The sequence below is a fragment of the Anoplopoma fimbria genome, chromosome 22 (assembly GCF_027596085.1).
Source record: "Anoplopoma fimbria isolate UVic2021 breed Golden Eagle Sablefish chromosome 22, Afim_UVic_2022, whole genome shotgun sequence".
In the NCBI taxonomy this organism is placed as follows: Eukaryota; Metazoa; Chordata; class Actinopteri; order Perciformes; family Anoplopomatidae; genus Anoplopoma; species Anoplopoma fimbria.
In genome coordinates this window covers 9,272,927-9,300,921 of record NC_072470.1, presented here as the reverse complement: position 1 = coordinate 9,300,921, position 27,995 = coordinate 9,272,927, and the positions used below count along the sequence as shown (strand labels likewise).

The 27,995-nt window shown below is 42.1% G+C and overlaps 1 pseudogene; it reads left to right on the top strand.

Annotated features, from left to right (window-relative positions):
- The first annotated feature begins 23 nt into the window (after positions 1–23).
- Positions 24–27,961, top strand: LOC129111484 (transmembrane protein 182-like; annotated as a pseudogene).
- Positions 27,962–27,995: the final 34 nt, after the last annotated feature.

Here is a 27,995-nt window from a genome sequence, read left to right as displayed (position 1 = left end):
CCGAGACACCGACAGACTAGGAGATGTCTCCTGCTGAGAGGCTTAAGGTGCTCCTCTTCTTGGCTCTGTTCTTTGGAGCAACAGGATCTCTGCTCACACTTCTCTCCTTTGGGACGGAGTACTGGATGCTGGCTGAGGAGTCCTGCAGCCGGCCGGAGAGAAGCCATGGAGGAATAGAGGGGAAGAGCAGCACCGAGGTATTTAAACTGAACACTATAAGATTATTTGTGTAGCTCCTTTCAAACATTGGTGCATTAAAAAGAAAAGCATCAACCCATTAGAGCAATTGGGGGATAAAAGCAATTAGATCAAGGAGGTTGATCTGAAAGGAGAGTTCAATATGTCTGTCTATTTTATGCATATTTAATCATTTCCTACAGTCCATGTAGCATAACATATAGTCTTCCACATCACATATTAAAGCTGATAGACTGCACCCATTGGTTTCGTAAAATGACAACTTTTCTTCAAAAAAAATGTCCTAAATGATCAGGATGGATTAACTGCAGAGGTTAAACTTCATGTATGTATATGACGATTGTAGTATTGTTTTTGTTAAACAGATGAATACATTTTATCACACATTACAAACACAGCACCAAACTCTCTCAGCCCTCCGTAGTTGTCCAGTTAACAGCATTGTTTGACACTTTCTGATTGAAGGAAATTGGAGTAACTTCTCCAGTATTGCCATTTTAGAAATGATTCTATTAATGCACATGGTCAGAAACTGTCTTCCCTTTATGCATCAGTCAAACACTGTCTATTTAAAGACCGCTGAAGGACACACACTCTGCAACCAGCTGACACTGACACCTGATGAGTCCGTCTTTTATTTAAACGCGATTGTTTAGTGACTCCAGACTGAACAACAGTGACATAAAAGAAGAGGTCACGTTCTGTTTTCTGATCCATCAGGTTATAGACGGTGTGAGGATCTTCCATGAGGGCCTGTTTTGATGTTGCTCTTTCACGGCGGCCTCAGATCAACACTCTATGTGGGACCTTTGGATCTGTAAGATACATCAGACTAATATGATGCACTTGTGCTTCCATATTTGGTGAACAACAGCATCACAACTGCGTCCTTCCCTTTCAGCTAACCAGCCACCATCAAAGGTCTGCAGAGCTGCCTTCCTCTTTCCATTTCCTGCTGCTGGGCCACAGAGTTTCCCCATAGAAGCGTATGAACATCACTCAGCCATCGGTTGGTATTACTTTTATGAATATTTAATTCTAACAGTATGATCTCTCATAATTCACAAGGGCCTCTTCCTGGTCACAGGCGTGGCGGCTGTCGTCATTGGTGGGTTTGTCGTCATCTGTGCCGGCCCGTTGACCAATCAGAGACTCTATAAAGTGGGCGGGGCCTTTCTGCTTGGTGGAGGTAAGGACAAATCAGTTAAAAATATATATTTTCTCGCTTTAACACAAACACATCTCACTCCCAACATCAGATTACTCAAGCACAGGTGTGTCTGATAGGAGAGATCTTCATGTACAAGAATCACAGTTATTTGTGAGGAAAGATTTGAGAACTTTTAAAAAACAATTGTGGATGATTAGAAATGAAAGTATAAGATGATAAATTGCATGTGATGGAGCCATTTAGTGCCATTATTAAATATAAGATAAGATAAAAAAAAACCTCACAATAAGTTGACCGTAGAGAATCCCCATCATCCGGATAATCGTGAATTTACTCATGAGTGACGTGAAATAACTTTCTAGCTTGCTATAATGTTAGAGTGAAAAGTGAAAAATAGATGTTTAAAAAAATACAGGAATCATCATGTCAGAAAAAGACACTGAATATTTTTATTCAAGTGTATTTATCCTCTATTAATGCAGAGGGACCTTATGATTTATGATAACCTTATTTACTTCTTTTGTTTTTTTAGTTAAGTTTACGTTCACTTAAAAAAGGATGTGTACTACTAGTGATGCAATAAAATATAATACTTAAGATAAAGTGATTCTAGTATGTTTAAGTTACATTTTAAGAATTTTAAGCATATTTTTATGATTATCAGGATAATAATGGGAACGCAATTATTTTGGCCAGAATAATAGTTACATGAAAGAGGTATATTATTTTATTTGTGTTCTTGTATAAATGGCCATGACAAACAAAACCAAAGACAGATTTTAAAGACATAAAGTCATTATGCAAAACTGAAGTAAAGATTATCATCTGCAGAAAAATAAAGTGCATGAAGTAAATTATCTCCATTCTGGGAGCAGCTGGTGGTCAATCCACCACATCTTCTTGCTCTGCATGTGTCTTGGTTTGAGAAAATCAATAGGTTAGAAAAAGAGATGTGACCTGAAGAGTTGCCAGCATTTGTGTTCACATGTGTACGGCCCAAAAATATATTCCAATAACTTAAGCCGTGTAGTAATGATGGAAATGAGGAGTCCAACTATGAAAAACCTGCCTCAGGGTTTTTTGAATCATCATCCAGCCAGAGTTCAGGTTTTCATCTGACTCTCTTAACCCAAAATATTAATTTATTCAAATTAATAAAACCAAATTTTAACCCTTTAACACCCAGTTTCCCACTTTATTTCTTCTTAAGTAGCTTTTATTGTATTCCACACTATCTGGCAGTGTTGTATTTTGTGTAGGCTTGTTTGAAACTCTTCACTGAACTATATTAGTATATCACTGTATGAAATATTCAAAATGTTCGGGTTTATTGCAGCACGATTTGTCTTTTTCTACACATTTCCCCAAAATTCACCTTATTTGGAGTCTTTGGATTTTTTGGGATCTTCGCTAGAATTTAAAATAAATTATGTTGCACTGAAAAATGTTTTGCTGCATGTCCAAGGGGTTTAAGATGTTACAAACACAAAATATCATTTTTGGGGGAAATATAAAGTCACTAAATATGGCTTTTAATTGTGTTGGGAAATGCAGTTAACAGTACAAGACTTAATTAAATTGAGAATCTGACTTTAAGGCTTTTTTTTAGGTTTTCCCTTCCAAACATTTATTTCTGATTATGCTTGAACATGAATAAAAACAGGAAACGCTACTGGTTGATGTAAAAAGAAAGCACACGTATTGATTGTGCTGTTGGTATATTATTAGTTTGTGCAAAAGTGAACATCTTTGTGACATGTTGGTGTCATTAGAGATGTGGACAGCAGGTGGCGCTTCACTATCAGATGCAGGTTTTGTCCTGCAAACTGCAATCAGAGATCAATCCCTTATAAAAGAAGGGTATAAATGAAGAAACTATATACTATATATAAATAACAATACAACCACGACATAAGACACTTGGATTGTTGAAAGAATAGTTTGACATGTAGGATGTTTTTGGGGGATTGTAAACAGGAAGTGTGGAGTTGCCATGTGAGCCAGTCAGCTGTTTGCCTCAACTTGAGCCAAGTCTATTTTAGCCTATTTCTGTATATATTTTGGACATTTTGCACCTTTAAAGTATGCCGAATTGTCTGTCAGTAGTTCCTGATTGCAACGTACTCGTGGATTCACAGACATACATCACTTTATTACTTTAAAAAGGCTTTAAAAACTTAAACCTGATGATTATCAGGCGTCTTCTGGAGTTTTCAGAAGCCTCTTTTTTCTGGGATTTCTAGTCAACGTGAGGATAGAGCTAACATAACCTCCATACCAGCACTTTTAAAGCTCACTCATTACCTGCTCTCCTGGTACCAGCTTTATGCCAAGCTAAGCTACATATATATATACACATGTATGACAAAAACACAACAACAGAAGAATATGTGCACAAACAAAACACAGGATTATTAAGATATTTGAATAAGTAGAAAACAGCTGTGTTTTAAGTACCACTGGTGTGTACAGTCTGTAAGAGTCTCTAGTTTTTTGGAAAATATATATATAAATATATATTCGCATTCCTCACTAATGACATAATCAGTTTTAATATAATATGTAAATGAATGTCCATTTTGCTATTTTCCTGCTTACATAATGCAACTCTAATTCAGAATCTTCCTCCCGCTCTTTCTCGTTTGCAAAGAAGAATGTTATTGATATTTAAAACCTAAATACACAAAGACCTGTGTAGTTGTACTCAGAGACAAAAAGACAGTGGTGGTCACACAGAATGATTGACAGGTGGTCTTTCAAATCTTCCATCACTGAGGATAATTGGAATCCTTAATTTGAAGTTGGACTTTCTAAATAATTATTCTAGTCTATTAAACAGATCCCAATGTGATTAATACTCCGATACTCTCACTCTGCTTTTTATTAGAATTGATAAATCAATTTTGACAAAAGTGGAGGGAGGAAGCGTGGCTGGTGTGTTCGCTGAAGGATGGAGTAGATTGAGTTTGACCGAGCCTGCCTGTCATTAGGACATCAGGTTGAAGCACTGAGATATTGGGTCAGAGAGGGATGGAGATAATAATAAATTAGACTGTCATAATCCATTTTCTGACAGCAGGGACGCCTCTCAAGTGTGTGTGAGAGACTCAGCCGCCACTAGAGGGCAGCGTTGTCTCAGGATAACGTTTGCAGCCTCATTAAATGAAATATTCCGAGTCCTAACAACGATGTCCAACAGCATTACAGCAGAATGCAGAGTTAGATGAAGCCTGCAGAGGATTGAACCAGGAGATAAATTTGTAAGTGATAATTAAATCCTGTAACTTTCCTGACAAACAAAAGATTTTTTTTTATTCCCCTTCAAGTTCAGTATAGTTAACATTATATTTGAAGGATGAGGGGGGTGGTTGTGGGAACCCACAGTCACACCTTGATAATTGGAAAAAGGCAAACAGAAGTGAGACCTTGACATGTTACAGTGACAAAAGGGAGAGGAAGGGGAAAGTGGGTGAGGACAGGGAGAAAAGAGTTGACACTGCTCATCAGCGCGTATTTCAATATTCTCTCATGTCTGACGCTCCTGTGCGTCTCCATCTTTCTCCTCCTCTTAATCTCTGCTGTGAACGAGGTGAGTATAATTACACCGCAGCATGTCACATTCACTCTCCCAGGCTCTCGCCCGCCTTTAAACATCCGCCACCCCCTCACGGTGATCTTTATTTTCTAATGAACACCAGGAGATCCAGTCAAATCGCTTGGGTTCTTCTCTCTTTTGAAAGCAGGATCGTGGCAGATTCATTACTCGTGGTCCAGGACTGGATGTGGTGCTGTTGTAGCTGTCAGCCTCTGGACTCACACAGTTTGTCCTTTACATCACATCATCACACCGGGTCTTTGTGCTCCGTAGATAGAAGTGTCCACAGCAATTACTATGGGGGGCAACAAAAACGTCAGAAGAAGCAACTGAAGACAGCCCATATCATTCATGCTTTTTAAAGACATTTTACCATAAAGTTTAATTTGGTGCTTGCTGTTAGAGTGATACTCTGCATTTAAAGAGTTTGTTTTGTATTCCAAAACCAAAAAACACAGGAGCAACTGAGTATTTAACAGACCTCTTACTGATTTATTGACTTATTTAAGACCTATTTCACAAGATTCTCTTTAAAGTAACGTCATGAAGGTGAAAATGAGCCATGGAGGGAACATTAACAATAACGCCAGCAGCTGATAAAATGCCAGTGACAGTGTTTCAGTTTGTTGCATGGTCCAAAAAATTCACTATATCATGTACAAAACAGAAAGAAATTTCCATTTTGCCCAAATTACAAAGTTCAAACAATCATTTCTTTTTTTTATATTTTATATCCGTCTTTAAGAAAGAACCAGTTTTGTTTGTTTAACTGAAGTTCGTTGGCACCTGCAGAGTGATTTTGTAAACCTGAACATTTGTAGGTTGCATCTTGTGTTCTCTGAGTGATGCTACATGCTTTGTTATGCTACTGATGTTGCCTCCATGTAACTATAATAAGACTCAGGTTAATGGATGCACATCATGTCACTGAACCGAGCACAATGTGTGGTGAAACGCACAAATAATGACGTGTGAGAGTGCTTTTACTTTCAGAACATAAAAACAGATATAATGAGCAGCCATGGAGAGCTGGACGCAACGTTTTTCTGTGATTCCTCCGCCTCCCACTGAACCTCCCCCATGTTCACTCTCCACACTCTGCTCTACCTCCACATTACCCGGAGGCCAACCCAGGGGGCGCAATTATTCAGGCCTTTGCTCAGCCAAGTAGAAGAAATTAGCCTCTTCTCCTGAACCAAGACCTTCTAACCTGCACCAGGACCCGGGGCTGCCTCTCTGACTAGCATGACCCCCTGTGACTTCCCTCTCCAGACCTTGTTTTCCATACATATGAGCCCGAGTTGGCCGGAGCCACGCTTGGCTGCCATATGGGCTCTCTTTACCCCGGCTGGCAGAGTTGGGCTGTGAAGCTCGGGGCTATAAGATCCAAACACCCCCACACCTCCGTGCAACCCCTCCTGGACGGACGCTGGCGTCCTCGGGGCGACGATGCGCTTCTACAACAACTCAACAAAAAAACTCTGAGATGAGCAGCCGGGCTGAGATGCGTCGTTCTGTGTGGCCTCAAAAGATCAGATTATAAAAGCAATATCAGAAACTGAATTTACGAAGACTGGAAGTTACATTTCAAAGTTTTCAAATAACTGCAGGTCAATATCTTAATGAGCAATTATGGAAAAGAAGTAATGAATTCTATTATGACAGAGTGGGAGGGCAAAGAATAAAAACTCCTCTTCCTCCGTTTATTCTTCACTAAATCTTTCCTCTAATTAACTTTTTCTTCCAGGTGGGTAATCACACTGAGAGTTTGAAAACGTTTTGTAGTTGAATCACAAAATCTTCCTGCGACCTTGGCTGCTGTTTTAGGGTGCAAGTACACAAAGGGATGACACGTCAGTTGGCCTTCCCACCACGCAAGTTTCCCAGAGAACTATGCAACCAAAAAAAAGAAACGTTTAGTAATATATGGATGCTGTTTCTCTGACAAAAGCCTGCAGTTTAGTCTACTATGTTGACTTACCAGTTTATCTGGTCATTAGATCATTACTCCAGCAGTGTCAATATGGCCGCTCAAATGTTTTTATTGCAGCCCCAGCTACTGATCTAGTTGGAGGAGATGAGTGTATTTTTACACTAAAACATTGACAATTTCAGCCAATATAGATATGCAGTTTAATACCAGTGTGTCTGATTCTAGGTGGATCTTTAATGGAAGCTCAGACCCTGACAATTGGATGACATCAGGTGGATTTAATTAGTTCATTTGATGAGTGAATATCCAGTCCTGTCTAGTCTTAGTTTATTCTGTAGTCTCTAGGAGCATTCGTTGGGTTTCTCTATCTTTGGTCGCTCTCCTCTCATAGGCCACTATTTCATCAGGTCACTGTGTGTACATTCAGAAGTGTAAACTGCTTTTATTGAACTAGTCCACAACCTTCCTTCACCTGCTGGGCCTCATGGCTCCAAATGGGCTTTACCCCAGTTTTCTATTTCCTCCAAATCTTCCTCATTCCTCCTCCTCCTCTTCTCGAAAGAAAACGATCAACACCGTGTACTGGAAGAGAAGAGCGAAAGACGGCGAGAGAGATTAAATCCAAGTTTCTTTCATCCATGAACGCTTTCATCTCTATTTTTTTTTCAAACAGAGGGAATTATCAGCACCGCAACCGACACACAGGCTTTTGACGAGGGAGGGGAGGGAGGAGAAATGAGGGAGGAGCGGGAGATGAAGAGGAGGCGTAGGGATGGGTGGGAAGTTAGGCGGTTTCGATCGGAGAGGGAATCCACTTCCCGTGCATCGTCAGTGTGTCGGGGCTTCTGGGTTTATCTACAGAGGCCCAGGGGTGCTCCTCTTTGTCTCGCCTCACCCATTTCCTCTACCTGAAGAGCGTTTGATATTGAATTACCGCTTGAGTGTTAGAGTCACTCTTAAAAAATACCATTAGGAGAGTTGGCGCACTGCTCAATATCTCAATCCGACTTATGGATTGAGTGTAAAAGAGTCAAAACAAGCGCGTAAGAGGTAGACCAACAGACTCCAGCAGTTGACGGTGCTAATCCACCCTTTCCAAAAATGTACCAAAACTAAATAGATGATTCTCTCTCCCCCCTCCTCCCTTTTCCGTGACACTTGGCATGACGTCTAATCTCCACTGTTCTGAGTGTTTTTTCATTAAATTTGTGTCAGGACTAATTTCCAGGGGAATGAATACAGATGTCAGGATGCCATCGAATCCCATCGCGCGGCCTTTAATGAGATAACAGGCTTTAGTAAAAGAATTAGCGCTATTGAGAAAGAAAAAAAAAATGAATGAGATTAGTTCAATGGGATGTGGATCCAGAGTGGAACGGGGACTCTGGCTGTTCAGAGGGAGAGAGAGAGAGAGAGAGGGGGAGACCGGAGTCATATCAGACCTGCCCTGCCAAATCACAAATCTATTTCCGACACTGGTATTAATTATCAAACTAAAGCTGCTGTTGCATATTGATTCATCGGGGTAGCGTACTTGTATTATCTCCTATTAAGCAGGGAAAAAAAGGAGAGATTATATGAAGCCTTCGGGGGCGTTTTATGGATCCTGTGAGACTGTTAAACCATGTCACGGACTCCAGAGCAACAAGACGAGTTCCCTGTGTTTGTGTGTGTGTGTGTGTGTGTGTGTGTGTGTGTGTGTGTGTGTGTGTGTGTGTGTGTGTGTGTGTGTGTGTGTGTGTGTGTGTGTGTGTGTGTGTGTGTGTGTGTGTGTGTGTGTGTGTGTGTGTGTGTGTGTGCTCTGCTTCTTATGTGGGCTCCACTGCATTCTTAAGCTTTAAATTTGATTATTTTGGGGGAACATTTTTCAATTAGCCTCGACAATCATGGCCTTGAATATATATTTTTTTGCACAGAAATGTGTCTGCGTGAGAATATCTGAGACACACGTGGAGACAGTATTGTTTAAAGCACAGTGGGGACGCTGTGCTTATATGTAGATGGCTACGAATGGTGATAAGTTGCAAATGCAATATGAATTAATGTAATCAAACTCCAGTCTAAGGCCTATTCTCCACATGCTTAACAGTTGAAACATTTTCTGTGGATGCATCTTCATCCCTCGGGCAAATTTGCACCGACTCATTACCATTAACTTTGCATGCAATTGTACTGCCCCTAAAAAAAGTTATTGTCTTAACAAATTTTGCATTTAAACCAAATTTAAACCCACAAATCCTGAGATCCATTGTCCAAATGTCCATGCTTGACACCAGAATTTCATTCAGGAATTGAGAATGTAGTTTCTAACATAGGTTAAGCCTTCAGCAAGCCCAATGTCGCCCTCCTTGAAAATTACAATGACGGAAGCAACAGCATGATATGCTGCAGTCACCGAGTGGCAGAGCTGGGGAGTCCACGTCTTTTGAGTCAGGCTAGGATTCAAAGTGTGACTGTAGTGGGCAGTGAGGCGAGCTCTGTGTGATAACACCACAGCAATTGTCATTTAATTTCTCACCAAAAGACAACTGAAGAGCATGCAAGGTGTGAAAAACAACAAACCAATGAGTAGTTCATCTAATACTGTCCAGTGGAATGACAACTCCATCCACATTGACCAACACGTTCCCAGAGGAAGGAAAGATTTGTTTCGCACCTCGCATCGATACGAGGATTGTTGGAAATAGAATCTGATGCGCAGTACGCCACGCATGCATAAACCTCAGATTATCAGCAGAGGTGTATTACATAGTCGCCGTGACCGGTGTGGGTGGTAGCCAAAGTGGTGAGACACACACTCCACAAATAATGAGACCTCCAACGGTGTGACACCCATTTCACACATGGATGGCATCTGTGATTGGGAAACATATGTTTGTATTGATGTATAATTATGAGCATTGAGTTCCTTCTACTTCCTCTTAAGTTGGTGGAAATGACTCTGTGGTGTGTATGATTGAGTGTGTGATGGAGAGAAAGACAAAAAGAGCAAAGGGGGAGAGAAAATGTGATGGAGAAAGAGCATCAACACCCCGCTGACTGCACTCAATCACTGTCTTAATTATACAGCGAGAACACAAGTCGCTCTGTGTCCGGAACCAAAAGTCACAAATTCATTGAGAGATATATCATCTCCGTCGTCTATATCACCTCGTCACTTCCCACCGTCGACTGTTCAGGTGTTACGCAGGTAGCGGAGCTGGAAATATACTGATTATACAAGAGGCGTGAAGATTGCATTCAACCTGGCGTTGTGATTGGGTGTGAGCGACTCTTCGGATGTGGGTGTCCGTCTTTCGTCAGGCGAAGAAGGTGCGATAAAGACAAAAAGGAGGAGCAGAGGAGGAAACCTGAAAGATTTACAAATTTGAGGGCGAAGTAGGATGGGAATGGGAAGAGAGAAAGAGAGATTGGAAGGGGGGAGGGTGGTGGTGGTTGGAAAGGGGAGGAGGTGTGTGAGGGGAGGGGTTGCATGGGGAGGGGGCGTCAAGGAGGACGAAATGAGACCAAATTTTCTTTGGCAATCTCCGTGTTTCCTGCTGCAGGTGCCGGGGCCATTTCACTAAAGCAGGGCCAGACGCGAATGTCATTAGTTCCTGAGCCCCAGGTGAATTTGCCACAGTTCCACATGATTAACCCAGATAATTGTGTGTTGATAGCGAGCATTGGTCGATGGAATACAATTTTCGGGCCCAGATTCCTAAACAAACAGCTCAGCAGCAGCAGCAGTCGGCAACGCGGCGAGCCAAGGAGACGGGATAACGCACGGCGGCGACACTTGTGATGACTACCGCGTTCACGTACAGAGGTTTACAAAGAGAGAGAGAAAGGGGGGCTACAGGGGGAGGGATCTTCTTGAAGAGGTGGGAAAGAAGTCAGGGCCGTGGGTGACACTGAAAGGAAGAGGCCATTATTTCATTCACAGTTTCATGTTATTCACTCCTGTCATTTAAGACATCAACTGTATGATGACTCTGCAAAAATACAGCAGGTCGAGATGCTACATTTCTAGATTTTTGTTTCTATTACAGGCATATGATTAAAGATGTGCTGGAAAAATATCTCGTTTATTTATTTGGGACAAATTTAAACCTGCAAAAGCTTTGAACACAACACATATAATCACCTTAAAGCCAAAGTCATACTTTCTGCAAGTACACAAGAGTCCTCTAGAGTCCTCTATCAGAGGCTGTAGTTGTCGGCTCTGTACGGACGTCCATGTACCACCTATTTGTTGCGACTGTGACTTTTCGGTCTCTACGCCACATGGTAGCAAGTGGTAGTGTAGCAATCTACTGCGCATGTAGCTGTCAAGAGTTGTCCGTATATGCGTCCGTTATGGAGTTATGGCTTTACTTGATAACTCTATCTGTTCCCTGATTACAGGTGAATTATTTACACAAATTAGAGAAAAAGATTCTCATAGTGTTTGTGTAGATTGTTCAATGTCTGTTTTATTTCGCTGTGTGCACTCACGCTTGCAATTTGCTTTCGAAACTTGCTGAGCGAGCATGAAAGCCGTGATATACCTAGTCTATATTCTCTGGGTTATGCAGCCCGACGGGCCTCGCCATGGAATTCATCAGCGAGGTGTGAGAATTAGCTGGAGGTGAGAGACTGAGCTGAGTAAACACACATCTGAAAGGTGAAGATAGAAAGATGGTGGTGTACGTACAATGTTATTTACTGTATGTTGTAGCTCCAACAATACTCATATACATCTATACACACAAATTGAGTGGTCTGCATTTGGTTGAGGTTGGATGGTGCCTTCCTGAACTGTAATGTAATTTCCCACAATGCCTTGGGATTGATGGGACATATTGCGTATGTCCCGTAGCACTTATTGCATTCGTATTAGTTGTTGCACTTACTGTATTCGTAGCAGTTCGCTGCACTTATTGAATTCGTATTCGTTTACTGCACTTATCCTATTTGTAGTAGTTTGTAGCACTTATTATATTCGTATTAGTCCGTTGCAATTATTGTTTTCGTAGTAATTTGCTTCTGCACTATACTTTTGCTCTGGTTTATGCTCTTAGATGCTTGTTTAAGAAAGGAGATGCACTTATGACTTCTGGTGACTAGTAGTTCTCTTGAATACCTATGTTGAATACACTTCCTGTAAGTCGCTTTGGATAAAAGCGTCTGCTAAATGACTGTAATGTAATGTAATGTAATGACATGAAGTGGAATACGTACTTTGGTGTGTGTTTTTTTTGTTGTCTTTTTTTAATATTGAAACACCATAAAACGGTGCTGATCATCGACCAAATATTTCCCCAAATGATCCTTTTTGGAATTAAATAGAAGGACAGCAATGCATCCTTAAAAGAAGCACTTTGCTTCCTTTGTCCTGGATGACTTATCATGAAAGGAGTAAAATGAATCAATGTCTCACTGCTGCTAAACACCAGTATCCACTGTCGATGTGAGGCATAACAGGATTGCATCAGTTGAGAAAAAATAAAATTCAACCTGTTAGATGCTGACAACACCTGTGTTACCAGAGGTATGCACCTTAATCTTGTTTTTTAGGCACACGCATGCAGCCGTGAGTCCCGGGAAGACGGCTCTGTAGCCTGCCAAGTGAATTTGTAAAACATCATCAAAGAAGAGGATGAGGAGAAAGAATCACTGGGGTTTGTGTTCCCACCAGCAGAGAGATAAAACAAGTCAGGGAGCCAGGTATGGAGGAAGAGAGAGGAGACAGAAAGAAAGAAAAGAAGCAGAGACAGCCAATCTCCCTGGTGCATTCTGGGAGTTGAACCTGGCAGGAGAAATTAGCGGCGTGCGCACTAAGTGAAAGGGATAATCCCTCTCTGACGGAGAGGAGAGGTGGAGAGCGCAGTGCACGGTGCAGCAATGATCCCTCCTGTGTTCCTGTGATTTTAGGTTCCAGGTTTATTTATTAAGAGGATAAGCCCTTTCCTTCTGTATGCAAACCTCACAGGCGAGAGGGGTTGCCGTCACTCTGGTGCCAAGACGGTGTCGATTTGAGGGGTCTGCTTCCAGCCACGATGCTGGCTGCAGGCCCAGAAGAGGCATTCACTGGAGCTGAGTCTGGCTACAGGTGGAGTTATGCAATGAAACTTGATTACAGGAGAGAACAACAACAAAAAAACAGTTTCTTGAAAACTTGATGATTGCCATGGTGATGCATTGATACCATAAGGTCTTTGAATTTGAAACAGGTACATAAAGACGTAGTTTTCTGAGTTAGCTGTGGAAGTACTTGACTGGTCTGCATAGAGCCGTGACTCCAAACCCATCCAACATGGATCTGGATGGTGTCAGAAATGAATGAAAGTAGCTGGCTTTGGGTTTCTCTTGCTAAACGTCCATATTTAACGTGTCCGCGGTTTGCAGAAAAGTACAATCCAAACAATTTCCCTTGGAGACGGGGCTATAAAATTAATATTTGAATGTCTGGATAATGTTAGAAATGAAGGAAGTGTTTATGATTTATCTTTACACAGAATATTTGTGATGTGTTTTCACATATGTCATTTATTATTATGCAACTGATCTTTGAAGTTGCTTTGTCTTAAAAATAAAGATGATTCCTCTCTGATTCCGTTATGCTTTTGTCTTTGTATATCATTCAAGGTCAGTATTCACCACATTAGGGTAGGAGTGCTAATCTTAAATCACACCCACTTCCAATATAATCTCATTTAAAATGTACAAATGTGAGGACGCAGTATTCAAAAGGATTCATACTTGGTGAGATGAGCATCAGTAAGACGCACAAGGCAACCAGCTGTTCTGTACCTCTGTAAAAGCCCCAAAATGTCAGATTTGTATGGATTTAAAAGATAAAGAACAGAAGAAATCCCTCCTTTACATGTGCGTCCCACTTACTCCGTGTAGATTGAATGATATCAAAGATCAACCCTCCTACACACTCCTTATTAAAAGATCTCGCTCTCCAAAAGTACACAAGATAGACTGTATAAATTACTTGACAAGAGAGAGAAAATGAAAAATGAATGCATTGCAAACACAATCTATCGAAACTGAAAGAGCGTATCAATTGCATAAATGTGTTTTACTTGCATTGTCTTCATTCTGTTTGGAGAGTAATGACATCAGAAGTGTCTCAGGATGTGTTAGCGTACTCGTGTCCATCTGTCCATGTCTGCTCTTCATCACCACCACTACAGGAACAGAGATCACTTCTGCACTTGTAGAAAGTTTGGGAATGTTGTTAACTACCCAAGTGGAAAGAGTACTCAGTGGAAATTGTGTTGAAATAACAAATGATCACTTCCTGCCCCACAATTTCGGATACATATTCATTCTCTTATCCCTTTTCTCTGTTGATGAAGCGATAATTTCTTTGCCAGCTCCACTCATGTGAAATGGCGAGTGAGTGAAAAAATTGTGTTTTAATGAAATGTGACAAAACTGCTTCATCACGAAGGCACAACCACTTTTGTTTTCTTTAGCAGGAAGTGAAGACTACAAAAAAACACTACTCACATGTTAGCACACTAACACACTAAACTGATGGTAAACATGTTAGATATTACACCTGATGATCATCAGTATGTGAGCATTGTAATTGTGAGTATGCTGATGTTGCATTTAGCTCAAAGCAAGAGAGACTGAGGGGTGTTACTCTTGTTAACTCTGTGTGATATTCCTCTTCTCTGGTTTTCCAATTGCAATGGAGAATTTGTGGTGCAAACCCTAAAAGATATTGTACAATACTGAGCTTAAACAATCATATCTTATGATTTAAACTTATTGAAATAGGGCTTAAGATCCAAGTTGACCGTACCTGTATGAGCTACCATTTCTGGAGACATGCAGGACTGCTGAATGCATTCAAATGTTTGTTTTAGTATTCCTCTGTTTGCTCCATCCACACACTCTTTTTTTCCAGCGTTCCAGGCCAATCTCTTCTTGGAGCCGGCGCTCGCCGATGAACATCCCTGGGCTAACGAGCGCCTCATCGATTTGTTCAGGACAAGGAGAGATAAGAGAACAAACAGGTTGAGTGGCGAAGGAGGGGGGGATGGTCGGGTAAAGAGACGGAGAGAACGAGGGCAAAGAAGAAGAGCAGCAGGAATCTGAACAGCCATGTTTTTAGAGCTATAAAAGGTCTTTGGTTGGTTCCACCTGCAAATCGCCTCAGATCCGGATGAAACACCTTATTATATGTTAAATGTCAGCGCTGTGTCATTAACAGGCTTCTCACTTGTATGACTGAACAATGACTCACTGGGCTGGAACTGTTCCTGGTGACACCTAAATGTGCTGTTAATGCCACATTACCACTGTACCTGTGAGGAGCATTCATGCTGCTGAGAAGTTCCTAATGATATCATCTCTCTTTACATCTGCAAGGAAGCTTCTCGCTAACAGTGAGCTGAAACAGACCAAGTGACAAACTTTTTATTTCAACTGCAAGACTTAAATGGCAACACAAGTCTTCTGTGCTGATTTTAAAGGCATTAAATTGGCCTGAAAGTGAAAGTAGTTTGGTCAGGAGGCAGAAATTGATCATATAAATGGCATTTTGTGTTATCAAAATCTCAGGCTAATGTAAATTTCAGTACATATCTCTGCACACTATACAGAGACTCTTCACATCCTGTTGATAATGTTAGTTCATTTTTTGAATGTTTTAAATTCAAATGCTGCCAACATCTTTTTGCAACTTTTATAGTAAATGCTATATACAAATCAATCTGAGCTAAGGCTTCCACTAATCAATCTTTTTCTATCAGGCCCTTTATGTCACTAATCATTATTTCATAACACTCGGGGTGTTGAATTATCGTTCTGGGATAATAAAGATGTTACTTTGCTGGAATTAATGTAAACAAGCATAACATTCAGCCTGATATCTGGAGCTACAGTAAACAGACAGCATGCAAAAAATTATGTAAATGACACAAAATTAACGACAGCCTTTGCAGCAAATTTCCAAATCTCACAATTAAAAACAATCAACAAAATGATTTAAACCAAAAACCTCAATTATTTTGTCTTTTTTCCCATTCAGGTGGATGTAAATGAATTAGTTCTGCACCTTGTGGGAACATGTCGAACCTGATCCTTCCATTATGCCACACACACATCCCCAAAATGGAATTGAATCCTTTGTAAATATCAAACTAAGACCTCCCAGTCACAACAAGGACTCTCTCCTTGATAGCTGCCTCACAAGCATAAGCTATCAAATGAGGCGGGTTGCTTGTTTGGGGGCCGGTGGAAGGAGGGACTAGGATGAGGGCCAATTCTTCTTAGTGTCAGCGATAAAAATCCATCTGATTGAAATTGTGGGGCCATTATGATATGAGGAGTAGAGTGGTGGAGAGATGGGTAGAGACGGGTGGGAGAAAAGGGAAGAGTGGTTGCACAATTGCTGAGGTGCTCCTTTTCTTTTCATTTTCAGATGAAAGCTAATTACGCTGTGTGGCGAGAAGACGGGCGCGGCGTGCACGATGCAGGAAACGGGGAGCCGAGGTGGTTAATTAGGGTGTGTGATTACACAGGGCTGTAGTTAGAGGGAATTAGGCAACAACACACTCTGCAGCACAGCTCATCATGGAGAGTGAAAGGAGCGGGCGATAACGCTGATATCCTCTGCACTCAGCAGACCTTGCCAGCAGAAGACACTCCATGAGGCCTGCAGACCGAGATCTGACTATTAGATTTTAAGTCTCCATATTTGTACTGTGCCTCATTTATTGAAAATATTTGTGTTTATTAACTAATGTTGGGGTTATTATGTAAAAATAAGTCATTATTCCTACAATGCAATGTTAAAAATCAAATTTTTCATTCTGATTTTGATTCTAAAATCTGTCTTTTTGGTGTCAAAAGTATTCAATTTGATCCCAGTTCTGCAAACAGAGAATCTAATATCAGTCAGTGCTTTTTCCAAACATGTCACATGTCCAAATGCTTCAGCCTCGCTCTAAATGTACCACAAACCCTAGAAAACCTCCAGTCAGTGTGTCCTGCAGAATATTACCCGACTCTGATGATATTTTGTGGTCTTTAGGGTTGTTTTTACATCCTTTGCATCTCTTTACCAACTTTCAGTTCTAATATTCACATTTCCCACCAAATTCATCCCTCTTTCAAGATTCAAACCGTCAACCTTCCACTTACAAAACAATCTGCTCACGTTGAAGTTCCCACCGAGCTTTGAACCCCCATCAAAGAGAACATTTGTCCTGGCGACCTGACATAACTCACCTTCACTCCTGTGAGATCACATGATCCTTAGTGGATGATGACCTACAGCGTGAACCCTCTCTCACTCATGAGCACTATCGATGACACTTCAACGACCAGCGTTCTGAATTACCCAACATGCTAGATGGTCTTTATTGATCAGCATGTTATTCAAAGTGTCTCCCCCGCCTCCCCATGTAGAGCCTCCACCTTTTATGTCCAAAGAACAAAAGGGCCGACCATGAAAAGATGTTGGAAAGGGTGAGTTAAGGGCTGTTACCCTTCTGTTACAAAACTAAAGGGAGCGTTCGACTTGGTGTCATCGGTTAGAAGTTCTGCCAAAGACAAGAAGGAATTGCAACAGCGAGGAAACATCCATCTTCTTGCGTCTTTATCTCTTAGCCTCAGTAGGTTCTATGCATCACTCAACTCAGGTCAATACCAGTGGCGAAATGTTAGGGCCTTCAAGGTATTCAGAGAAGGCCCTAGAATCCTCAGATAAAAACATTTTTTTAAATTAATTCTATAAATAAAATTTAATAAAATTAAAAATTTCACCGACTTGTTTCTGTTGTTTTTCGTCCATACTTTGCGAATTCGAGTGGTTTAATGTTGGAAAAAAATGCAACCAATCAGATATTTTTCTCTACGTGTCTCTGGATAGAATATCCTAGTATTCTATTTCCTGGATAGAATCCCCTGACAATTGAACGTAATGAGAGCGTTAACGTTTGGATTGACAACCAATCATATTTGGATTTGTAGCCAATGGGCGTGTTCTCTGGGCTCCAGTTTAGTGCTAATTAGCGATTGATAGCCGACTCTGAAAATGGCATCAGGTGGAGAATATTCACGCAGCCGGTGGAGAGGATATTGTTAAATTATTAAAAGTATTTAAAAGTATACAGGAGGATGGGTTTTATCTTCAGGTCATTGGTGAGTGAAACTTTGACATTTGTATTGCTGGTTTTGCTACAGTGTTGCATTTTCTTTCCACACACCTGTTGAATGATTGTTGTTCATACAGTGACTGCCCTCGTGACGTCAGACAGCGCGCACGTGTGCATACCTAGAACAACATCATTTTTGAAGATGGAGCAGTAACATTATAACATTATGTTTTGCATATAACATATTTTATTTGTAGGGAGGTATAGAAGGGCCCGTTCTGATGGTTACGATTCCCCACTGGTCAATACAGATCACCTGCTTGAGGAAAGGGTTAAATACGTAGAACAGTTCCTTGAGTTTGGATGGAAAGGCTCCTGTAAAGCCACGAAAACCTTCACGTTCAATGCAAAAGAAAGGGAAAGAGCCCTGGTCATAGCCTTCCAATATGGCGTCCAGAACACGAGGTTAAAGCGCCTGAAAGCGCCTTATTGTCCGGATAACTACAGTACATGTTGTGTGATCTTTGCATGAATATGAATCGCTGCCACTTCAGCGCTCTAGTGTCCGGGTTCTTGCTCTTCTTCCTGTTGTGTGACCCGACCCGCTCCTTTTCCCCAGAGTGCCCGTTGCGTCCGGTGAGGCCTCTCCACCAGGATCAGTGACCTCTTGTATCAAAGCAGCAGAAGTAGCTCACATCAAAGGTACCGTGTGTTGTCGCCCCAATCTGCGTTACAAAGCTTCAATTAGACACAACATAGGAAGCGGCGTCCCTCCTCCTTCAGGATTCACAGACGCTTTGTTTTTGGGGTGAATTATTCCTGCCTAGTCAGCTGCTGTTATTGTTAATCAATCTTAACCACCCACACAATGATGAAGGTAACTCACACATGAGAGCAAACATAGGCAGATTAGACTGAATGCATTAGAGGCGTTGGAGGATGTATGAAAAAAGGCGGTCAGTGTGATGCTCTTGTGCAGCAGGTTTGGATGTGTTTAGAGGTTTGAAAGTGTATTTTGGATTGATTAGAACGTGTTCAGGGTAAGAAACAGATGGCACATGTGTCAGGTTCAAAATCATGAAGTTGTGTTTTTTTGCACAAGGAAACTCAGCAGCTGTTTGAATGAGATGCTGGGATATACACAGAGAGAAAAACAATAAGAAAGAAAACAATTGTTGAAGCAGAAAGAGGGCCAAAAACTGTGTGTTGGTTGGGATTAGTCACTAAACGTATTCCTTGAATAGTTGTAGTGAACCGTTGTCTACATGTGGGGTTTTAGGTGTCATGAATCAAACAGCCACTAGATGTCACTCTAAGATGTGATAAAAATCTAAAGCTCGGCCTGCTGTGCAATCGTCCTCTGAATCCATTTGTTCTCTAATGAAATACCAGCAGGTTGTAGGTGCTAAATAATAATGAGAACTTATTTAATACCAGGAATACTAACACTTTTGTTTGAAAAAAATTAAAGTAAGGAAATGAAATGGAAGCACAAATATATATATATATATATATATATATATATATATATATATATTTTTTTTTTTTTTTTTTTTTTTTTTTTTTTTCCTAACTAAACTTAAATGCTACTTGGGTTTTGTTGAATAGACTTTTTGGGTGAATATCCTACAGATCTTTAACAACTTTTAAACATATATAATAGCTGATATTCATAATATTTTAGCCTTATTTAGCTAATAATGAGGGCTTTACACTAAATATTGTTATTGCAACATTCCCAGAAACTTAATTTACTGTAATATTTAGCTGGAAAGTAACATAAAAAGTCAGTTTCTAAATTTTGGATTTTGTGTTGGAGACTGTAATAAATGGCTATAAAACCAGACGCCTTTATCACCCATATTTGCTGTGAACCACCTAGTGCTCACAGTAAGCCACCTCTCCTCAACAGATTGCCATTCAACCTAATTTATGCAGGGTAACCTTTTGTAAAATGTCCATATGCTTGATATGCCTCCCTTCACACAGGCGTGTGCTAAGCAGCCTCACTGTTAACACAGATGGACCAAACTGCTGCAGAAATTGAGGTGAACATCTGTATGGAAGAGATCTAATGTGCCCTATTGCTATTATATCGCTGTCCCATATGGAAACAATCCTCAGTGTGTGTATGAAATAGAAGGCAGGCGCAGCGAGCGCTAAAGCATGGGACAGGAAGTGATATACGCTTGTGCGTGCAGTCAAAAAACTACATTTATCTTTTGAGCTCATTCATAAAAAAACAATAAAAACAAACAGTGCGTCATTTTTATTTAATCTGATAAGGAATAACATGATTTTTTTTGCTTTTAATATCTAAATGTAGATTTTAATAATGTTCCCACTTGCATTGAATGAAGAGGGACTATTTTGTGTCTCTGCACAGGCAGGCAGCAATGATTGAGTTCAAACATCTTCCCCTCAGAAAGCTGACTCAAGGCGCACAAAGGCCACTGATGAGGTAAACGAGTTTCCCTCTCCTCTACAATCTACTTGTTTTGCTGCCATTCTGAAAAAAGACATTTGAGGGGCTCTTTCCCTCTCCATTCACTCTCGCATTCACACCTTTTTTACCTCGCTGAATGAGGATTCCTGTATTATAATTTGGCCAGAAAATTATTAGGCAATAGATTGCCGGCTATCAGGAGACACTGGGCCACTGTGAATGGCAGAAACGGTATTATCTCGGCCTTTTCAAGGAGCTGCAGGTTTCAAACTGCCAGCTAATGAGTGAATTAATTCAACAAAAGCAAATGATGTTTCTCTCTGACTCAATGGCGGTCTCGCTGGGGAAAATTCAAAGAGCAATTCTTCAGGTGCCATGTCATCTTGGGGGAGAGAATGGTGGGTAAATAAAACAGAGAGGAAGGAAGCGTTTACAATTTTAAATAGGCATTAGTAAGTCATAACCCTCGGAGCACGTCTCTCATCCTAGCTACCCGCAATCCATGTTTGGGATTCCGCAAATTTAATATAATAAATGCACTGTTTATAAATTTAGATAAACCCATGTGACATTTAAGTGTAATTTTCATTTAAATGGGACACTTTGCCTCCAAGTAAGCAAAACGTGTTAGAATAACATCAAAAATCTGCATTTTATTACACACACCGAGTGCCATTGAGAGCGTGTTTTACATAATTTCACTGACTGTCTGAGATAAAATGAATAAACAAAAGAATTATGTAAAATGTTGTGATGTGAATTACTGAAATAATGCACATGATTAAGATGCGTGTAAGAGGGTGGTGTGTTGGCGCTGGTGGAAGTAAAGAAGAAACTGTAGCAGTGGAAATTCAAACACCTATATTTCATTTCTATTCTCAAGTCCAAGTACACCGTTAACTATAAATTAGGATGATAAACATCCGTGTCAATGCAGAAAGTGAGCAGGCTTGTAAAAGATGTTGGGTGTAGTCAATTCACCTTTTATTGACCTTAAATCATTTTAACAAATCAGTATTTATCTGTTGACGACAAATGTTTGCTAGAATTCTTTTTATCCAAATGAATGTTGCATCATCAGCCCTTTTTTCTTTTTGAAAAGCTTCCCTACCTGTGTGAAGTCTCTCTGTGGCAGCTGGAGGCGAGCTGAACTTGTTGTACTACATCAAGGGCGATATCCAAAACAAGATGATTGAACTTTGCCATCGGCCCCCTTGCTGTTGTTTTAATGGTGATGCGTGGATTTTTCTTTAACATGCTGCCAAAAGACTCACATTAGCATGCCATTTAGGAACCTGCATTCTTGCCTGGAATAACACTTATTGCGTAATATCCCGACGAACAAGCCGCCGTAATACGCCACAATTAAGCTGGGAAAGCGTTTTGCATCTGCCAAACCCTCCACTCGCCACAATTATTTGGCAGTAGGTACACAAAGGGGTTATGGGCAGTCGTTTGATGGACACACAGGCCTTTTGATTTTTAATTGTAATTGTAATCCTCTCCACTTGAGGACTTGGAAATGCATCGTTTGAACCTCCTCCTCTCTCTCCACACACATACACACCACCTCCTCCTCCTCCTCCTGTGGTTGGAGATGTGGAGTATTCAACGGCTGCCCACTTCTCGCCCGCGTGTAGCATTAAAAGGTGTAATCTCACTGAAATGTAAATCACAGTTCTTGAAAACAAATTACCGCACAAAGATAACAGGGCCAGCGCTCTATCAATAAAGGAATCAGAAAGCGGCCGAGCAGTTTCTATGTGTGTGTGTCTGTTTTTTTTTTTATATATATATATTTTCTTTGGGGTCCAAATTGCAGCAGACCTGTTATCAGGGGGTAATGGTGAGCTGTCAACCAAGCCAGGTTGATTACAAGGTTATAGTAAACAATCCTGTCTAACTGCCGTGGACAGACTGAAGGGGGGGCAGATGAGGAGCACACATCACATTCATCAAGCAGATTTAAACGAACGCTCAGGGGTTCGATTGGGCGCCATCACCGGCTCCCCCGGTCTCTCTAACTCATGATAATTGCCCCTATTTCTGTGTCTCCTCTGGTGATTTTTTTTTCTCTCTGCAGACCTTCACTTAGTTATCCCAATCTCTCCATCACAGCGGTTTGTGATATTAGGCCAGATGAAATTTTGCGAAAGTGACTGTCAATTTGTCAGCTGCTTGGTCTCAAAAAAAGGATGTTGAATATAGGAAAAAATGATGGTAAAACCTGATGAGACAGAAAGGCGTAAACAGACGACGACTGATAGGCATGCTGGTAAAGTACGACATCTATGGGGAGATTGATTCATTTGACATCTATTTCCCAGCAGTCATAGATGCTTATGATATACCTGTCTGGTATGAGAGAACGTTCATTTCTCTCATGCAAAATGCAGCTTTCATCCGTGTCTTCTCTCGAAAGATGTTTGTTGTTTTTACAGAGAGAGAAGAAGATCCAGCTCCGGCATTTCTGCTTTTAACAGTGCCATTATTGAGCTCAATCAGCTCCTTGTTAGCACCAAAGTCATTCAATTAAAGGGGAGCTGGAGAAACAAATTTGCTACAAATCGAGCTCCTGTGAAGTTGAGAGGGGGCCGTGAAGGGGAAAGGTGGGGAGGGCAGGGCAGCTGGAGGGTAAAGAGGGAGCGGGGATTCATTTCGGAGAGGTTGCCCCCTGTCCTGAGTCAGAGTCCTGATGGTAAAGATACATGGGTAAGAGGCCAGGCTTCTCTTGGGCCGTCTCCATTAAGGGGTTTGGGGTGGAACAATCGGCACCGTTGTTCAGGGCCGGGAAAGTGATGAGGTTGCAAATGGAATCCCGCTGAGGGGGAAACAAAAGATGAGGAGATCGTTTAGTGCAACCGGACTCTTGGTCAGGTGCCCCCTCTTGGACACGTTAATTGATCTCATTTGTTACATATACCTGTCCGATCAAGCTGCTATCATTGGCGGGTATAAGGGGGGCTTCTGAGCCTTGTGATGTCCTGTTTGGATACAGAAATGATGAAAAAGAAAACAAAGAAATAGATAGAGGAGAGAAAATAAGTAAGAAAGGAGGTGAGAGGAGAGTATAAGGGACAAAGTGAAGAGAAAGAGGGCCGTCTCTCCTGCCAGTCAGACACTCTACTCTTACAGGCTTCATTTCACCACAGCTCCAATGTGCCCTGAAACCAGACACTCCCAAATATCCCAATTACACCTGCACTTCTTGTCCTTTTGTAATGGGAATTCTGCTTTTTTTTTTCTTCTTCCTTTCCCCTCCCTGAATCTCTGCGAACACAAAGTGGACAATTGTCCACCGTGGAGCTGAGACGACCTGCTCAAACATCCATGTCTGTTTTATTGGAGGTTGGCAGATCGGATGTGCTTTTAATGGGCCCTAATTGGACACTGTATTAGTCTGCAGTAATGTAAGTAATAAGTATTTAATTCCCATTTTATACATTTTGAGAGGAAATTCCCGCAGCCGTTTGTGTGTGATCTCAATGCCTTATGGTCTTTTCATTGGACAGCTGAGAAATTTGCATAAAATGTGCAGTTTTGCTGTAAAAAGCCACATAAATCAGGGAGCTCAGAAGTCATGCAGTATAAAACTCCAAAGGTTCAGAATGGTGAGAATAATTTTCACTTTAAAATGTGACTTTTTGCACATTGGTGGCGTTCTTTCTACATTCCTATTGGTCTACATTGCTTCTCGTGGTCAGTCCGACCTTTTATTGCCCATTGGATGTGATGCACTGACTCTGCAGAGGCCAAGGAGGCAGATAAAGTCTCTGAAGACTTCACCCCCAGTGTTTTCACGAGCTGATTTGCTACCTTCTGGTTGAGCAACGATGTGCGTATCCTCTTGCCCTCAGCGAGACACAAAGTGCCAGTTTGTTTGTTCAAGGTCCCCGAAAAGTGAGCGTGCGATCTCTAGCTGTGCTCTTTTGTCTCGGCATGTCCTTTTGCAACTTTGCCCCCCCTCCTGCCGGCGTGTCTTCTGAGCTGGCATGGCAGGGTGAGAGCTCTCCAAGCTGCCCGCAGCTTCTCATGCATCCTGTGTGGCTGTCACAAGACGAGATGGGCGCCATTCAACCCAATTAGTGAAATCCACTCTGATGTTGGGAAGAGGGGGGAAAAAAAGAGAAAGAAATCAAATTTTTTATTTCGCCCCCTGTCCGTCATCTGCCAATTTCACTGGAAGTAAAAGAGTGGCAGCAATTAATGACCGTGGGCCGGAGGCGGCACCAGCACTGGCACTAGAACAGCATGTTTCAAGCGTCGGGTGGCATCATGCAAGGCCTGCTTCTCTACCGACGCTAAAGCAAATGAAATGAGACTAATAGGGAGCTTGTTTCCAGCCGCTGATTAAAAGGCCTGGGAGCTCCTGAGGCATCGCCCATGTCCAGGTCTAGGCTCAGCATCATGGGGCCTTCACATTGCTCCTGTAATGTCATTTTGGACATCAGCACGTCTGTCTCCCTGAGGTCATCCTTCTTCAGACTCTCCCTTTTTGTTTGTTCCGCAGCAAAAGGCGGGCTTGGAAATCTACACTTTCCTTTGGGGTGTTAATTAAGGGGAGCATCCGAAATTAATCAGCAAATTCACTAGGGCGAAGGGCGATGTGTCTGAAGGCCTGGAAACAAAGTCCGTGAAGCGCCCGCGGAGAAAGGTGCCCTCGGCTATGGCCAGGCAGAAAAACAAGTGCACAGACGGCGATCTGACACAAAAATTCATGTAAGTACAAAATTTTACACTCATTTTCCCTGTCAGCTTGTCACAATTAATTACAAAAGGTTGATTCGCTTATCTGGCTAAGGGAGATCACACACGCCCGGTCATCTGAACACCATCATATGGTCAATGTCTGCTGGTGGATCCCTGTGCTAACCCACGAGCTAAAGCTACATTTCTGGGACCGCAGTAGTTCGGTCTTATCCCACTTATATTGAGCAAAAGTGAACAGACTAGTTTCAAATAATGCAGCAGCACAAATTCAAATACCTCCTTTTGTTTGTGTCTTCTACCTTCAGTAAAGACTTTTCTTTTGGAAGGTTCAGCCACTTCCTTTTCTCCTTTCATTCACCTTTATCCCCCACTTTCATTACACCAGCATACTTAGATAACTCTCCATTTTTGTCTTTCAATTTATCTTTGGAGTTTTTTTTTTGCCACATTCTCTAATTAGCACAGTGCCTGCAGGCTATTTGTGACCTTTCCATATGTAAATAGATGGATGCCTCCCTCCCTCTCCCCTCTTTCTCTCCCCCTTTTTTCCCTCTTCCCATCTCTGACTTGCAGTGACAAGATGAGTGCAGTCAGAGTGAGCCGGTGCTCATGTGTGGATGGATGACACCACTCAAGGCATGTTTGGCAGCGGCTCCGGCGATATCAGGGCGCGAGGTGTTTCGGGAGTGCGGTGATTGACAGCTGCCAGGTGTGACACTGCCAGCCTGACACAGTGTGTAGCAACTGTCTCCTGTCACTTCCCCTTCTCCTCAGCGCCCCTCGCACCGACGCCACTCGCGCCCGTCCTTTGAGCCCCTCTCTCGCCCAGGGTGCTTCAGCTACCGTTGCAGCTGGAGTGCACTAACTGTGCGAGTGCACTTCGGAGAGGCCTCGCCGCTCAACAGCTATACTTTCTTGAACTAGGACAGGAGTTTGTTTTTAATATGCCAGAGTAGTTATTTTTATCAAGTTGATATTGACTAGCGGTGGGGGAGAGGCCACAGCTTGAGAACCAAAACTTGAGTCTGGCCTTGCATGGAAAACAACAAAGTCTTCTTAGATGCCTCCAACTTAAGCATCAAAATTGGTAGAGAAACTTTAAGGCTCCTGATACATCCAGTCAACATCAATGAGATAGCACCATCCAGCAAAAGAGCAGCAAAATCTACGTGTTCTGGTCGGCCTGCGGTGTTTAGCAACGGCCCAATGGTGGCTAACAGCTGGCTTGGTGTGTCAAAACCTTAGAAAAGTATGCATAGGTTGATAAGCAGCTGATATCTTTATTGTTCATCCGGTGCAGCTGGGTTAAAAGAATGGTGTGAGTAGCCAACACTCACAAAGGCTCCACTGAGTTTGGGGTGGAACAATTATATAGTTCCTCCTCAAATCTGAAGTTACATGCGAGTTAATGTAATTCCGCCTATAAACTGGTGTCAGGACCCTGGTTTGAATAATGGTCTCTCTGGCTATTCACCACAAAGACAACTTTGGGGAAACAATATGAAAAGCAATACATCTGAAGTTGGTGAGACAAGCTGGCTGCTGAAGAACTTTTCTCGGTGCCAAAAGTGGAACACGCTGCCGGTATGAATTCCAACATGGATTCTTATTCCTCAGAGACAATCCAAAGTGTTTTTAACTCACATTAGCATACATTACAGAAGAGGCGGCTAGATTGCCAAACCAGATCACTTTAAGAGACAAATGCATATCGCGAATATGAAAGTGAACCCAGTTATTATGGCATATTAATTGATGATAATCTTTTGTGCCAGTTCACCACTTAGAAAACGGGCTGATCTCTGACCTGTGCTGGTGATAAATATAGATACGGAACAAGAGAGGCAGTGCACACACACACACTTAGCAAATAACTTAGGAGAGTTGTCACCGTCTGTGCACACACGCCGCTCCGCAGACGAGACAAGACACAGCAAGAAAATAAAGCTGAAATATATGCGGCATAATTGTTTTACCCAGGCGTTACATTTAATGCATGAATAATGTCTACAAATGGCAGGTCTCTTGCTTTCATTTTCCAGAGAGAAGTGTATTTACGGACTGCTGGTGGTCCCTGGAGGCCCCCCCCCCCTCCCTTAGCAGTATTTAATACCTCTAAAGTGCATAATTGCTGATCAGAGAGTCTGTGATGCTCTGTTTGGTGTGTAAAGGACTTCTTTCAACGAGGAGAGGAGAAGGGAAGGGGGGAAGGAATGCTACACCTCTGGTATCATGTGCCATATTTGTTCACAGCGGCTGGTAGCAGCAGAGAGAGAGACAACGGCAGAGTGGCTGTCTCAATAGCGGGCTGGTATCTCTTTACTGGGGTCTTTTTGTGTGAGGGGAAACAGGCTTGGTTGTCGTGTAGCGCGAGCTAACCATCGGGTGCACAGAAAGCCACTTAATAAGTAAAGGCTCAGTGTGATTCTGATCTGGCATGGTGACCTCTAGAGAGGCCAACCCACAGGCTCTCTGTGTCCCTTGGTGTCCATGTCCGCCCCAAACCACAATGGATGGCGGGGACGTGACATCAACATTATTTCCTCCCATTCCCTAACCGAGCACCTGCTCAGCCGACATCCACCACCACCACCACCACCACCCCCTCTCTACAACCCCCAGAGTGGTGTCCTCGGCCGGGGCCAGGGCCACGGCACATTCCTGCCCGACGCTGATGCGAGGTGACCGGACTGGCCGGTTCACACGGCCCCTCCAGTGGCGCTGGGGCCGCAGCCAGAGTCGCACACAGACAGCTGGAGGAGACAGAGTGGAGGAGGAGGAGGAGGAGGAGGATGGGGATGCAGGGCACAAACAGCCATAAGAGAGAACAAGTAGAGTTAAAGTTGACAGGTTCA